Raw genomic sequence first — 16,859 nt, 5'->3', positions numbered from 1 at the left:
AGGTGATGTCACAAGCCACTCCCTCTGCAGTACAGTAAAGGTGACACCACAGGCCACTCCCTCTGCAGTACAGTAAAGGTGACACCACAGGCTGCTCCTTCTGTGATACAGCAAGGTGATACCACAGGCCGTTCCCCCTGTGGTACAGTAAGGTGACATCACAGGCCGCTCCCCTTGCAGTACAATGAGGTGACACCACGTGCCGCTCCCCGAGGCACAGTGAGGTGACACCACAGGCTGCTCCCCCTGCGGTACAGTAAGGTGATGACACAAGCTGCTCCCCCTGTGGTATAGTAAGGTGACACAACAGGCTTCTCCCTCTGCGGTACAGTAAGGTGACACCACAGGCCGCTCCCCCTGCGGTACAGTAAGGTGACACCACAGGCCGCTCCCCCTGCGGTACAGTGAGGTGACACCACTGGCTGCGCCTCCTGCGGTACAGTGAGGTGACACCACAGGCCGCTCCCCCTGCGGTACAGTGAGGTGACACCACAGGCTGCTCCTCCTGCGGTACAGTGAGGTGACACCACAAGCTGCAGTATAAGCCATAGCTGATATATAATAACACAGGACACTGCCCGGGGGGGACATATTGGGGACAGAGCAGCACATTACTACCTGTTACTAATACAGTCAGGAGATTATTATATATCCCTCATTAGTCACATGACAGCCAGTGTTACTATGGGGAGGGGCGGGGCCTCCTCAGCGTCTCTCTGTAGCCATGGTTACTGTCCCTGCTGCTCTACCTCCTATTATCCACTGACACGCCCACCCCGCTGCTGTCCCCTCCCACTCACCCCACATCAGCCAATCGCATCTCAAAGCTGTTCCACCGGTTCCTCCCATCCACTCTCACTATGACTACAGATATCGCCCCATCTGTTTTAGAGCTGTGATTGACGCACCGGGCAGCCAATCAGGTGCCTGTAGATACGACGGACGTCATGTAGACAGCGGTAGCAGCATCACACAGGTCATCACTAGAGTAACCAAATAAACTACCTCATATGTGCGGCGGCCATTTTCCTGTAGTCGCGCAAGATATTAGAACGTCATATCCTGCTACAGAGGGGGCGGACTTAGGGAGTCCTCAGCCGTCATTTTGGAGAGCCTCATTACTACAAGAGGTAACTTATTATATATGATTATTATATAGGGGAGAAGGGACCAGACAGTGATATATGAGGGGAGAATAACACAGCCCCTGGCACACACTGATATTTGGCATTATGATACAGGGCAGAGTGGGGGACCATGCAGTGACCCTCTCTATACCCTACAACATTACATCAATGACCCCTCTATACCCTACACTACATCCCTGACCCCTCTATACCCTACATTACATCCCTGAGCCCTCTATACCCTACATTACATCCCTGACCCCTCTATGCCCTACACTACATCCCTGAACTCTCTATACCCTACATTACATCCCTGACCCCTTTATACCCTACACAACATCCCTGACCCCTCTGTACCCTACATTACATCCCTGACCCCTCTATACCCCACACTACATCCCTGACCCCTCTATACCCTACACTACATCCCTGAGCCCTCTATACCCTACACTACATCCCTGAGCCCTCTATACCCTACATTACATCCCTGACCCCTCTATGCCCTACACTACATCCCTGACCCCTCTATACCCTACACTACATCCCTGAGCCCTCTATACCCTACATTACATCCCTGACCCCTCTATGCCCTACACTACATCCCTGACCCCTCTATACCCTACACTACATCCCTGAGCCCTCTATACCCTACATTACATCCCTGAGCCCTCTATACCCTACATTACATCCCTGACCCCTCTATGCCCTACACTACATCCCTGAACTCTCTATACCCTACATTACATCCCTGACCCCTTTATACCCTACACAACATCCCTGACCCCTCTGTACCCTACATTACTTCCCTGACCCCTCTATACCCCACACTACATCCCTGACCCCTCTATACCCTACACTACATCCCTGACCCCTCTATACCCTACACTACATCCCTGAGCCCTCTATACCCTACATTACATCCCTGACCCCTCTATGCCCTACACTACATCCCTGACCCCTCTATACCCTACACTACATCCCTGACCCCTCTATACCCTACACTACATCCCTGAGCCCTCTATACCCTACATTACATCCCTGACCCCTTTATACCCTACACAACATCCCTGACCCCTCTGTACCCTACATTACATCCCTGACCCCTCTATACCCCACACTACATCCCTGACCCCTCTATACCCTACACTACATCCCTGACCCCTCTATACCCTACACTACATCCCTGACCCCTCTATACCCTACATTACATCCCTGACCCCTCTATACCCTACACTACATCCCTGACCCCTCTATACCCTACATTACATCCCTGACCCCTCTATACCCTACACTACATCCCTGACCCCTCTATACCCTACATTACATCCCTGACCCCTCTATACCCTACACTACATCCCTGACCCCTCTATACCCTACATTACATCCCTGACCCCTCTATACCCTACACTACATCCCTGACCCCTCTATACCCTACATTACATCCCTGACCCCTCTATACCCTACACTACTACCCTGACCCCTCTATACCCTACACTACATCCCTGAGCCCTCTATACCCTACACTACATCCCTGACCCCTCTATACCCCACACTACATCCCTGACCCCTCTATACCCTACACTACATCCCTGACCCCTCTATACCCTACACTACATCCCTGACCCCTCTATACCCTACATTACATCCCTGACCCCTCTATACCCTACACTACATCCCTGACCCCTCTATACCCTACATTACATCCCTGACCCCTCTATACCCTACACTACATCCCTGACCCCTCTATACCCTACATTACATCCCTGACCCCTCTATACCCTACACTACATCCCTGAGCCCTCTATACCCTACACTACTACCCTGACCCCTCTATACCCCACACTACATCCCTGACCCCTCTATACCCTACACTACATCCCTGACCCCTCTATACCCTACACTACATTACTGACCCCTCTATACCCTACACTACATCCCTGACCCCTCTATACCCTACACTACATCCCTGACCCCTCTATACCCTACACTACTTCCCTGACCTCTCTATACCCTACACTACATCCCTGACCCCTCTATACCCTACATTACATCCCTGACCCCTCTATACCCTACATTACATCCCTGACCCCTCTATACCCTATGCTACATCCCTGACCCCTCTATACCCTACGCTACATCCCTGACCCCTCTACACCCTACACTACATCCCTGGCCCCTCTATACCCTACACTACATCCCTGACCCCTCTATACCCTACGCTACATCCCTGACCCCTCTATACCCTACACTACATCCCTGACCCCTCTATACCCTATGCTACATCCCTGACCCCTCTATACCCTACACTGTAAACATCACCGTACTAGCTCCCTGCATTATATCACTGGGAAAATAATACAGAATAAAATAAATGTTCCTATGCGCAACCACAGTTAGATGCAGCCTATGGAAAAGACGGGAGGCCAGGTTTGGCTGTCCACCATGCTGCTGATACTGCTGCTGCTCCTCCTCCATGCACTGGCCTCTCCCACTGCTCCTGTCAGGCACCCCAGGCTGCCAGTCAGCAGGCAAAGACGCGTTGAGGCAGATGGATAGTCTTTTTTTGCAGTTTGCAGCATAATTGAAAGCAGCACTGCCCCGCCCCCATCTCTGGGCATCGTCTGACTATCTGTACCTGGACCAGACAGAGCTTTACATGCTCACTAGCCGGACAGTGCTGCCGCCTGTTATATAACACAGCGACGTCGCTACAGCTCTCACCGGCACCGCGTGCAGAGCCGGACAGTCTGGGTACATGTACTACTTTAGTTATAACCCTGACGGGGAGAATATACAAACTCCACACAGTTCGAGCCATGGTGGGAATCTAACCTATGACCTCAGCGCTGTGAGGCAGTAATGCTAACCATTACACCGTCCCTACTGCCAATTACATATTGTTTCTGCTGCGGGGTACACTGGACTCCACAAGAATTACATCGGGGTGTAGAGTGGATGTTGATCCAGAGGCACCAACAGGCTAAGTTTTAGGCTGTCCCAGAATGCATTGGGACGTCCTCTATAACCCCGCCTCCAGGCACTGTGAGCTCAGTTTTATTAACAAGTCCAATGTAGGAGCAGGTAAGAGAGAAGGCAGATGATAGTCTTTCAAAGAAGACTTTAAGGGATGCAGCACTGTTACAGTATATGTCAGAATGACATTCAGTGCCGCATCTCCATCACCTCCCAAGAGGCATTGCATACTCCTGCGGCCTGTTCTCTGTAGCAGTTTGTGAGTTCTCTCCTCGATACAGGAGTGGTAGTGCCGGTACCTCTGTCCCAAAGGGGCAGTAGTTACTACTCAACCCTGTTTCTAGTACCGAAACCTAATGGGTCATTCCAGCCTATACTCAACCTCCAATCACTAAACAAGTTTGTAATGCTGCTTTCAGATCGCTAATGCCGGATCCCACCCGGTAAGAGAAACGTGTCCTTACTGGGTGGGATCCGGCATTTGCGCTCCTTTGCTTGCTTTCCGACCCGGCAATATACCAGGTCAGTTGCCATAGCAGCGGGGGGCGCAGCAGCAGCAGGGGCGGGGGTGGAGGCGGCGCTGGGAGATGAGCTCATCTCCTGCGCAGCCTCTCCCTATGCTGTGAATGGGAGCAGTGTCGCATCGGAACGGCTCCCATTCACACTGCACCTGACCCGGTATGCAACCCGGTAATAACCCTTCTTTCTCTAACGTCCTAAGTGGATGCTGGGACTCCGTAAGGACCATGGGGAATAGCGGCTCCGCAGGAGACTGGGCACAAAGTAAAAGCTTTAGGACTAGCTGGTGTGCACTGGCTCCTCCCCCTATGACCCTCCTCCAAGCCTCAGTTAAGATTTTGTGCCCGAACGAGACGGGTGCAATCTAGGAGGCTCTCCTGAGCTGCTTAGAGTAAAAGTTTAAATAGATTTTTTTATTTTCAGTGAGTCCTGCTGGCAACAGGCTCACTGCATCGAGGGACTAAGGGGAGAAGAAGCGAACCTGCCTGCTTGCAGCCAGCTTGGGCTTCTTGGCTACTGGACACCATTAGCTCCAGAGGGACCGAACACAGGCCCAGCCTCGGAGTCCGGTCCCAGAGCCGCGCCGCCAGCCCCCTTACAGAGCCAGAAGCAAGAAGAGGTCCGTAAAAATCGGCGGCAGAAGACGTCCTAGTCTTCAATAAGGTAGCGCACAGCACCGCAGCTGTGCACCATTGCTCTCAGCACACTTCACACTCCGGTCACTGAGGGTGCAGGGCGCTGGGTGGGGGCGCCCTGAGACGCAATATAAACACCTTAGGGGGCAAAAAATGCATCACATATAGCTCCTGGGCTATATGGATGCATTTAACTCATGCCTGTTTTTCCATAAAAAAGCGGGAGAACGGCCGCCGAGAAGGGGGCGGAGCCTATCTCCTCAGCACACAAGCGCCATTTTCCCTCACAGCTCCGCTGGAAGGACGTCTCCCTGACTCTCCCCTGCAGTCCTGCACTACAGAAACGGTAAAACAAGAGAGGGGGGCACTAAATTGGCAGATAAATAATATACAGCAGCTATATAGGGAAAAACACTTATATAAGGTTATCCCTGTATATATATAGCGCTCTGGTGTGTGCTGGCAAACTCTCCCTCTGTCTCCCCTAAGGACTAGTGGGGTCCTGTCCTCTAACAGAGCATTCCCTGTGTGTGTGCTGTGTGTCGGTACGTTTGTGTCGACATGTATGAGGAGGAAAATGGTATGGAGGCGGAGCAATTGCCTGTATTAGTGATGTCACCCCCTAGGGAGTCGACACCTGACTGGATGGTCTTATGGAAGGAATTACGTGATAGTGTCAGCACTTTACAAAAGACTGTTGACGACATGAGACAGCCGGCAAATCAGTTAATACCTGTACAGGCGTCTCAAACACCGTCAGGGGCTCTAAAGCGCCCGTTACCTCAGGTGGTCGACACAGACCCAGACACGGACACTGACTCCAGTGTCGACGGTGAGGAAACAAACTTATTTTCCAGTAGGGCCACACGTTACATGATCACGGCAATGAAGGAGGTTTTGAACATTTCTGATACTACAAGTACCACAAAAAAGGGTATTATGTGGGGTGTGAAAAAACTACCCGTAGTTTTTCCTGAATCAGATGAATTAAATGAGGTGTGTGATGAAGCGTGGGTTTCCCCCGATAAAAAACTGCTAATTTCTAAAAAATTATTGGCATTATACCCTTTCCCGCCAGAGGTTAGGGCGCGTTGGGAAACACTCCCTAGGGTAGATAAGGCGCTCACACGCTTATCAAAACAAGTGGCGTTACCGTCTCCTGATACAGCCGCCCTCAAGGAACCAGCTGATAGGAAGCTGGAAAATATCCTAAAAAGTATATACACACATACTGGTATTATACTGCGACCAGCAATCGCCTCAGCCTGGATGTGCAGTGCTGGGGTGGCTTGGTCGGATTCCCTGACTGAAAATATTGATACCCTGGACAGGGACAATATATTATTGGCTATAGAGCATTTAAAGGATGCATTTCTATATGTGCGAGATGCACAGAGGGATATTTGCACTCTGGCATCAAGAGTAAGTGCGATGTCCATTTCTGCCAGAAGAGGATTATGGACGCGACAGTGGTCAGGGGATGCGGATTCCAAACGGCATATGGAAGTATTGCCGTATAAAGGGGAGGACTTATTTGGGGTCGGTCTGTCGGACCTGGTGGCCATGGCAACGGCTGGGAAATCCACCTTTTTACCCCAGGTCACCTCTCAGCAGAAAAATACACCGTCTTTTCAGGCTCAGTCCTTTCGTCCCCATAAGGGCAAGCGGGCAAAAGGCCACTCATATCTGCCCCGGGGCAGAGGAAGGGGGAAAAGACTGCAGCAGGCAGCCTCTACCCAGGAACAGAAGCCCTCCCCCGCTTCTGCCAAGTCCTCAGCATGACGCTGGGGCCTTACAAGCGGACTCAGGCACGGTGGGGGCCCGTCTCAAGAATTTCAGCGCGCAGTGGGCTCACTCGCAAGTGGACCCCTGGATCCTGCAGGTAGTATCTCAGGGGTACAAATTGGAATTCGAGACGTCTCTTCCTCGCCGGTTCCTGAAGTCTGCTTTACCAACGTCTCCCCCCGACAGGGAGGCGGTATTGGAAGCCATTCACAAGCTGTATACCCAGCAGGTGATAATCAAGGTACCCCTCCTACAACAAGGAAAGGGGTATTATTCCACGCTGTTTGTGGTACCGAAGCCGGACGGCTCGGTGAGGCCTATTTTAAATCTGAAATCCTTGAACACTTACATACAAAGGTTCAAATTCAAGATGGAATCACTCAGAGCAGTGATAGCGAACCTGGAAGAAGGGGACTATATGGTGTCTCTGGACATCAAGGATGCTTACCTCCATGTCCCAATTTACCCTTCTCACCAAGGATACCTCAGGTTTGTGGTACAGAACTGTCATTATCAGTTTCAGACGCTGCCGTTTGGATTGTCCACGGCACCCCGGGTCTTTACCAAGGTAATGGCCGAAATGATGATTCTTCTTCGAAGAAAAGGCGTCTTAATTATCCCTTACTTGGACGATCTCCTGATAAGGGCAAGGTCCAGAGAACAGTTAGATCTCGGAGTAGCACTATCTCAAGTAGTACTACGACAGCACGGATGGATTCTAAATATTCCAAAATCGCAGCTGATTCCGACGACACGTCTGCTGTTCCTAGGGATGATTCTGGACACAGTACAGAAAAAGGTGTTTCTCCCGGAGGAGAAAGCCAGGGAGTTATCCGACCTAGTCAGGAACCTCCTAAAACCAGGCCAAGTGTCAGTGCATCAATGCACAAGGGTCCTTGGAAAAATGGTGGCTTCTTACGAAGCGATTCCATTCGGCAGATTCCACGCAAGAACTTTTCAGTGGGATCTGCTGGACAAATGGTCCGGATCGCATCTTCAAATGCATCAGCGGATAACCCTGTCTCCAAGGACAAGGGTGTCTCTCCTGTGGTGGTTGCAGAGTGCTCATCTTCTAGAGGGCCGCAGATTCGGCATTCAGGACTGGGTCTTGGTGACCACGGATGCCAGCCTGAGAGGCTGGGGAGCAGTCACACAGGGAAAAAATTTCAAAGGCTTGTGGTCAAGCATGGAAACGTCACTTCACATAAATATCCTGGAACTAAGGACCATTTACAATGCCCTAAGTCAGGCAAGGCCTCTGCTTCAGGGTCAGCCGGTGCTGATCTAGTCGGACAACATCACGGCAGTCGCCCACGTAAACAGACAGGGTGGCACAAAAAGCAGGAGGGCAATGACGGAAGTTGCAAGGATTCTTCGCTGGGCGGAAAATCATGTGATAGCACTGTCAGCAGTGTTCATTCCGGGAGTGGACAACTGGGAAGCAGACTTCCTCAGCAGACACGATCTCCACCCGGGGGAGTGGGGACTTCACCCAGAAGTCTTCCACATGATTGCGAACCATTGGGAAAAACCAAAGGTGGACATGATGGCGTCCCGCCTCAACAAAAAACTGGACAGATATTGCGCCAGGTCAAGGGACCCTCAGGCAATAGCTGTGGACGCTCTGGTAACACCGTGGGTGTACCAGTCAGTGTATGTGTTCCCTCCTCTGCCTCTCATACCCAAGGTACTGAGAATCATAAGAAGGAGAGGAGTAAGGACTATACTCGTGGCTCCGGATTGGCCAAGAAGGACTTGGTACCCGGAACTTCAAGAGATGCTCACGGAAGACCCGTGGCCTCTACCTGCTCCAGCAGGGACCATGTCTGTTCCAAGACTTACCGCGGCTGCGTTTGACGGCATGGCTGTTGAAAGCCGGATCCTGAAGGAAAAAGGCATTCCGGATGAAGTCATCCATACCCTGATCAAAGCCAGGAAGGATGTAACTGTGCAATATTATCACCGTATCTGGCGTAAATATGTTGCGTGGTGTGAGGCCAGGAAGGCCCCTACAGAGGAATTTCAACTGGGTCGTTTCCTACATTTCCTGCAAACAGGACTGTCTATGGGCCTAAAATTAGGGTCCATTAAGGTTCAAATTTCGTCCCTGTCAATTTTCTTCCAAAAAGAACTAGCTTCAGTTCCTGAAGTTCAGACGTTTGTCAAAGGGGTACTGCATATACAGCCTCCTTTTGTGCCTCCAGTGGCACCTTGGGATCTCAATGTAGTTTTGGGATTCCTAAAATCACATTGGTTTGAACCACTCACCACTGTGGACTTAAAATACCTCACATGGAAAGTGGTAATGCTGTTAGCCCTGGCTTCAGCCAGGCGTGTTTCAGAATTGGCGGCTTTATCTTATAAAAGCCCTTACCTAATTTTCCATACGGACAGGGCAGAATTGAGGACTCGTCCTCAATTTCTCCCTAAGGTGGTTTCAGCATTTCACTTGAACCAGCCTATTGTGGTGCCTGCGGCTACTAGGGACTTGGAAGACTCCAAGTTGCTGGACGTAGTCAGGGCCCTGAAAATATATGTTTCCAGGACGGATGGAGTCAGAAAATCTGACTCGCTGTTTATCCTGTATGCACCCAACAAGCTGGGTGCTCCTGCTTCTAAGCAGACTATTGCTCGTTGGATTTGTAATACAATTCAGCTTGCACATTCTGTGGCAGGCCTGCCACAGCCAAAATCTGTAAAAGCCCATTCCACAAGGAAAGTGGGCTCATCTTGGGCGGCTGCCCGAGGGGTCTCGGCTTTACAACTTTGCCGAGCAGCTACTTGGTCAGGGGCAAACACGTTTGCTAAATTCTACAAATTTGATACCCTGGCTGAGGAGGACCTGGAGTTCTCTCATTCGGTGTTGCAGAGTCATCCGCACTCTCCCGCCCGTTTGGGAGCTTTGGTATAATCCCCATGGTCCTTACGGAGTCCCAGCATCCACTTAGGACGTTAGAGAAAATAAGAATTTACTTACCGATAATTCTATTTCTCATAGTCCGTAGTGGATGCTGGGCGCCCATCCCAAGTGCGGATTGTCTGCAATACTTGTACATAGTTATTGTTACAAAATCGGGTTATTTTTGTTGTGAGCCATCTTGTCAGAGGCTCCTCTGTTATCATGCTGTTAACTGGGTTCAGATCACAAGTTGTACGGTGTGATTGGTGTGGCTGGTATGAGTCTTACCTGGGATTCAAAATCCTTCCTTATTGTGTACGCTCGTCCGGGCACAGTATCCTAAATGAGGCTTGGAGGAGGGTCATAGGGGGAGGAGCCAGTGCACACCAGCTAGTCCTAAAGCTTTTACTTTGTGCCCAGTCTCCTGCGGAGCCGCTATTCCCCATGGTCCTTACGGAGTCCCAGCATCCACTACGGACTATGAGAAATAGAATTATCGGTAAGTAAATTCTTATTTTTTTACCGGGTTGAATTACCGGGTCAGGTGACGTGCTAATTCAGCATAGGAGTTTTCACATCGCACACTGACCCGTGTCGATACCAGGTTATTTGTGCGATGTGAAAGGGGTATGAGTGTGTCCAAATTCAGGATGGAAACGTTGCGCTCAATTGTGCTAGCGAGGGATACTGGAGACTATATGGTATCCCTGGATATACAGGATGCGTACCTGCATATACCTATTGCCAAGTCACATCAGCAGCATCTGCGGTTTGCTATTGGCAACCTAAAGTATCAGTTCCAGGCTCTGCCATTCGGACTGGCTACAGCTCCTCTGATCTTCATCAAGATCATGGCCGTAATGACGGCACAGCTCTGTCGCCAGGGAGTCAGGATCCTGCAGTCTCTGGACGACTTGCTGATCCTGGCAAACTCCCACAATGTCCTCCTCAGTCATCTACAACTGACGGTAAGCTTCCTACAAGCCCACAGGTGGCTCATCAATTGGACGAAATCCTCGCTGGTCCCAGCTCAGAGCATGGTGCACCTGGGGGCACTCCTGGAGACACAGTCAACGTCTGTTCCTGTCTTCGGGAAAAGTCTTGAAGCTTCAGGACAGGATAAGATGCTTTCTCTGTCGCCCCAGAATCTTGATACACTCAGTGATGCAAGTATTTGGCCTGATGGTGTCAGCATTCAACATGGTAGAGTACGCTCAATTTCATTCCCACCCCCTGTAGAGGCTAATCCTTTCCAAGTGTGACAGCCTTCCTCATCGGATCAGATCTCACATAATTACTTTGACTCCGGAGGTTCGTCATTCGCTAACCTGGTGGCTCCAGGTCCAGCAATTGAGCAGGGGCCGTTCCTTCTGGATCCCTGACTTGGTCCTGCTGACAACGGATGCCAGTCTGCGGGGATGGGGTGCGGTGTTGGAGCAACACTCTTTCCAGTGTCGTTGGACCAAGAAGGAGTCCCTCCTCCTGATTAAACATTCTAGAACTGCGGGCGGTGTTCAATGCGTTACCCTTCGCCCTGCCTCTGGTACAGAACAGACCTGTTCAAGTACGGTCATACAATGCCACCACGGTGGCATACATCAACCATCAAGGCAGCACTCGAAGCCGCATGGCAATGATGGAAGTGTCAAAGATTCTTCTATGGGTGGAACGCCATCTGCCAGCAATATCGGCAGTGTTCATTCTGGGAGTCCTAAACTGGGAAGCAGACTTCCTCAGTCGCCAGGACGTACACACCGGAGAGTGGAGTCTTCATCCGGAAGTCTTTCAACTCCTAGTGGACACGTGTGGCCTACCAGATGTAGACCTGATGGCATCTCGACACAATCACAAATTTCTGGTCTTTGGATCAAGGACCAGGGATCCTCAAGCAGCGTTCGTGGATGCACTAGCCATTCCATGGATCTTTCGGCAGCCTTATGTCCTCCCTCCAGTGTCACTCCTGCCCAGGTGTCATGCTCGACATGAGTTGAGGATCTGACGACTGACAATTGACTAAGGGAGCAGCTTTCGGCAAAGGAAGGAAATGAGGTGGCTGAATATAGTTCTTCCTCTTATAAGGGAAGACTGCATCGGATTGGCTGGACACACGAACTGGCATACCTATTGGTTTGGCTTAGTCTCCAACACGGCGGCTCCCTGCACAGAGGACACATATGGAACCAGCACACAGCCACTACCTCTGGCCTCAGCCTCCCAGACGCCGCACTCCAGCAACAGGACACTTGAAAACAGACACCTCCAGCTGCCATGCTCCGCTCCCTAGGACCCGGATCCCGGCCTCCAGATGCCCGGCAGCTGCACCGGAGGACCTTGCTGCTGCAGCTCCTATCCGCCGCAGCCACACCAACCAGCTTACAGGAATGCCGCATCGACCAGATCCGGAGGTAAGACTCCGGATGCTGAAACCAGGGTTCTGCGGAAGTTCAAGCAAGAAGGAGGAATACTACTTCTAGTTGCTCCGGCGTAGTCCAGACGGCATTGGTTATCAGACCTGCAGGGTCTATCAACTGAGCATCCTCTTCTACCTCCTCAACGACCAGACCTACTCGTTCAGGGCCCTTGTCTATATCCATACTTGGCCAGACTAGCTTTGACGGCGTGGCGCTTGAAGCATCACTCCTGAGAGCCAAAGGATTCTCTTAGGCGGTCATTCAAACTATGTTGAAAGCCCGTAAGCCGACGTCTGCTCGGATCTATTATATGGTCTGGAATTCTTACTTCACCTAGTGTGCTGGTAAGAACTATGATGCGTACAGATTCAAAACATCCAGAATTGTGGCTTTCCTGCAACAAGGCCTGGACTTAGGCCTCCCTCAAGGTTCACATATCTGCCTTGTCCGTGTGGTTTCAGAGAAAAATTTAGTCTATACCGGACGTTCATACTTTCACTCAGGGTGTGTTACGGACTCAGCCTCCCTATGTCCCTCCTGTGGCTCCATGGGATAACAGAACAAAAAAGGGAATTACCAGCGCTGGCTGATCATGCTTATGAGATATAAAAAACAATCTATGTTCCAATAGGCTTATAAGTAAAAAGACATATTTATTTCACATGTATAATCCTATAAAATAAAGAATAAAAGGTGAATAAAAATATTCAATAAATTTTGCCACAATGTCTGAATTGCTTATATATCCACATTTGGCTATTAGTAGTACTCAAGGGGACTGGAATCACTTGGAGATGTCCATCACTAATCGGTTATTTTTGCATAAAGCCGATAATTTTGCAGATGTGAGGTATTTACCAGTGATCCTGAGAGCAGATAATGTCCACCTGATGTATGGCTGGATCAAATTGTCCTCTTTGGCATGGAGGATTAAGTCCAGAAGGTGGATGCTGCTAATAAAATGTCCCAAATGGTATGCACCAGAGTATCCGTAAAGCCAGTGGAGATGATGGTATTGAGTGTCCAGATAAGTATAAAATCTCAACGCGTTTCGCTGGTTTGGATAATCCAGCTTCCTCAGGAGCAAGTGAGATAGTGGCTATAGTGGAGCCTTTTTATACCGGATATGAGTGGCAGTAATTGATTACACATGAATGAGTCACATAAGATCATATATACAAGCCTTTTGGAAAATTCATATAATACTATATATATTGGAATATCCACTGGTCCCATATACTTAATATAACAAGAAATAATAAAAACTATTATTTATTAAGTAGATATATACTTTTAAAGTGCATGCATGCTTCTGTAATATCCCGATCATGTGATTATCTAGATCACGTGATCGGCGTCTGCATCCAATGGATGTATTGTGTTCGGGTCATGTGATATAACACGTGACCATAATAAAGTCGGTTGCTTAGTAACCAGTCCGGAAGAGTTAGGGTAAAGCTCATAACGTTGAGGAGTTATGTAGCGTCCCGATCATGTGACTATTTATGTCACGTGATCGGGTTGTTATCCAGTAGAAAGGTATTGTATAAGTCACATGTATATGACGAAGTTGGTTGCTAAGTAACAAATCTCTGAAGGAGAGGGAGGGGACGTCCTGTTCGATATTATGACAGAGCGATCCTACAACCGGACTGGTGTCCTAATATTTAACTACTTCTTATCAATGTAGGGATGTTTCAAAGTTTGTGTACAGTTAGTTATAAAAAAAAAAAAAAAAAACATATATGTATCCATATAGGCGTAGTAGTGTCTGTTACTATATTTAATCAGTTGTGAGGTAAATATAAGGGAGATTGGAGATTCACTGTGATTTGTTTAATTGTACCCCAAAAGATAAGCCTGTATATGTATACCAATGATAGTGAGTGAGAACACTGAGTTAATACCAGTAATAGAATGGTATTATTATAACTATGAGGGACTAAAATGGTGACTACCATGTTCTGTCAGAAATCAGTGAGGCACGAGGACTGGAGCAAGATAGCTCGAGCTGTCGGCGGGAGATTTCTGCCCCCTGGAGACTGAGCCTGCTCTCGTGGCCCCTGGGGCTCCGGTATAAAAGGGGGAGCTGAAGCGCTATTCAGGACTAGTGTGTGCGCCTCTGAGGGAGATGCTTCTGCCCCTCTCTGCCCGCCGCGACGAGCTGAGATGTGAACATTGGCGGCGCAGAAGAGCTGGTGTAGCCTCCCTAACGAGCGATAGCACACTGAAGACGGATCGCCAGGAAGACTGTACCTGGCATCTTCATCAGCGGCCGGCGGAGCCGTGAATACCGAGCGCCGGAGAAGAGATCGGCGGGGCTGTGAAGACGGAGCGCCGGAGAAGTGATCAGCGGTGCTGAACAGACGGATCGCTGGAGAAGCGGTGGTTGGCGGTGACCGGAAGGGCCGTGTGGACCGACAGCTGGGGGAGCAGTTACCGGCATAACCTGAGGTAATCTACGAGTGGCCGGGAACCTCAGTAGCGACGCTGCCGTCCCCACATATTGAGCCAAAGAGACCGCTGTCCTAATGAGCCTGGGAAGCAGTTACCTGTGAGGAAGGAGACACGGCACAGATCACGAGCAAGGCACCCAGCTATCCCATCAGCAAACATGACCGCTCACTCAATGAACTGACCCGCTGCCCACCAATGAAATACCGGGTGGGTGGAGCCATCCGTATACTAGAGGGTGAGTGACCGGAGTCACTCACTGAAAACATCTGAGGTCTGTAAAACGTTTATATACACACCTTCTCACCTGGAACACTTAGCCAGGGTTTCAGCACTGTACGCATTGAATATAACTTAACTAAATGAAAACCCTAGTGACTATCCATTTCTTGCCACAATTAGCATTCTGCAGGAGTATTATATAAAGGTGACAAGTGGCTGGACCAATCAATCTACGGAAGTCATATAGACATCTTAATTTCTAACTAGAATACATATATATATATATATATATATATATATTTCTCTAACGTCCTAGTGGATGCTGGGGACTCCGTCAGGACCATGGGGAATAGCGGCTCCGCAGGAGACAGGGCACAAAAGCAAGCTTTTAGGATCACATGGTGTGTACTGGCTCCTCCCCCTATGACCCTCCTCCAAGCCTCAGTTAGGTTTTTGTGCCCGTCCGAGAAGGGTGCAATCTAGGTGGCTCTCTTAAAGAGTTGCTTAGAAAAAGTTTTTAGGTTCTTTATTTTCAGTGAGTCCTGCTGGCAACAGGCTCACTGCATCGAGGGACTTAGGGGAGAGAATTTCAACTCACCTGCGTGCAGGATGGATTGGATTCTTAGGCTACTGGACACCATTAGCTTCAGAGGGAGTCGGAACACAGGTCTCGCCCTGGGGTTCGTCCCGAAGCCGCGCCGCCGTCCCCCTTGCAGATGCTGAAGATTGAAGAGGTCCGGAACCAGGCGGCAGAAGACTTTTCAGTCTTCCTCAGGTAGCGCACAGCACTGCAGCTGTGCGCCATTGTCTGTCAGCACACTTCACACAGTGATCACGGAGGGTGCAGGGCGCGGGGGGGGGGCGCCCTGGCAGCAATGTAGAATACCTGTATGGCGGAAAATACATCACATATAGCCCTTGAGGCTATATGGATGTATTTAACCCGTGCCAGACTTCACAATCTCCGGAGAAGAAGCCCGCCGAAAAGGGGGCGGGGCCTATTCTCCTCAGCACACAGCGCCATTTTCCCTCACAGAAAGGCTGAGGGGAAGGCTCCCATGCTCTCCCCTGCACTGCACTACAGAAACAGGGTTAAAACAGAGAGGGGGGGCACTGATTTGGCGATATGCATATATATTAAATGCTATATGGGAGGAACACTTATATAAAGGTTGTCCCTGTATATTTATAGCATTTTGGTGTGTGCTGGCAAACTCTCCCTCTGTCTCCCCAAAGGGCTAGTGGGTCCTGTCCTCTATCAGAGCATTCCCTATGTGTGTGCTGTATGTCGGTACGTGTGTGTCGACATGTATGAGGAAAATGTTGGTGAGGAGGCGGAGCAAATTGCCTGTAATGGTGATATCACTCTCTAGGGAGTCGACACCGGAATGGATGGCTTACTTATGGAATTACGTGATAATGTCAACACGCTGCAAGTCGGTTGACGACATGAAACGGCCGGCGAACAAATTAGTACCGGTCCAGGCGTCTCAGACACCGTCAGGGGCTTGTAAAAACGCCCATTTACCTCAGTCGGTCGACATAGACCCAGACACGGACACTGATTTCAGTGTCGACGGTGAAGAAACAAACGTATTTTCCTTTAGGGCCACACGTTAAGGGCAATGAAGGAGGTGTTACATATTTCTGATACTCCAAGTACCACAAAGAAGGGTATTATGTGTGAGGTGAAAAAACTACCTGTAGTTTTTCCTGAATCAGATAAATTAAATGAAGTGTGTGATGATGCGTGGGTTTCCCCCGATAGAAAATTATTGGCGGTATACCCTTTCCCGCCAGAAGTTAAGGCGCGTTGGGAAACACCCCTCAGGGT

The 16,859-nt window shown here is 49.8% G+C and overlaps 1 protein-coding gene across 2 annotated transcripts in view; it reads left to right on the top strand.

Annotated features, from left to right (window-relative positions):
* The first annotated feature begins 983 nt into the window (after positions 1–983).
* The window catches only part of LOC135054672 (oocyte zinc finger protein XlCOF22-like), a 61,706-nt gene continuing 45,830 nt past the window's right edge, over positions 984–16,859 (top strand). The window contains exon 1 of one of the 2 annotated variants that reach the window (XM_063957920.1): positions 984–1,130. The gene's annotated coding sequence lies outside the window, so the exon portion shown is untranslated. The remainder of the gene's footprint in view (positions 1,131–16,859) is intronic. The other variant, XM_063957919.1, reaches the window with a different exon arrangement.

The sequence above is a fragment of the Pseudophryne corroboree genome, chromosome 3, assembly GCF_028390025.1.
Source record: "Pseudophryne corroboree isolate aPseCor3 chromosome 3, aPseCor3.hap2, whole genome shotgun sequence".
NCBI classification, from domain to species: Eukaryota; Metazoa; Chordata; class Amphibia; order Anura; family Myobatrachidae; genus Pseudophryne; species Pseudophryne corroboree.
Note: the sequence above shows the minus strand (reverse complement) of the source record. Positions and strands in the feature narration are given on the sequence as shown.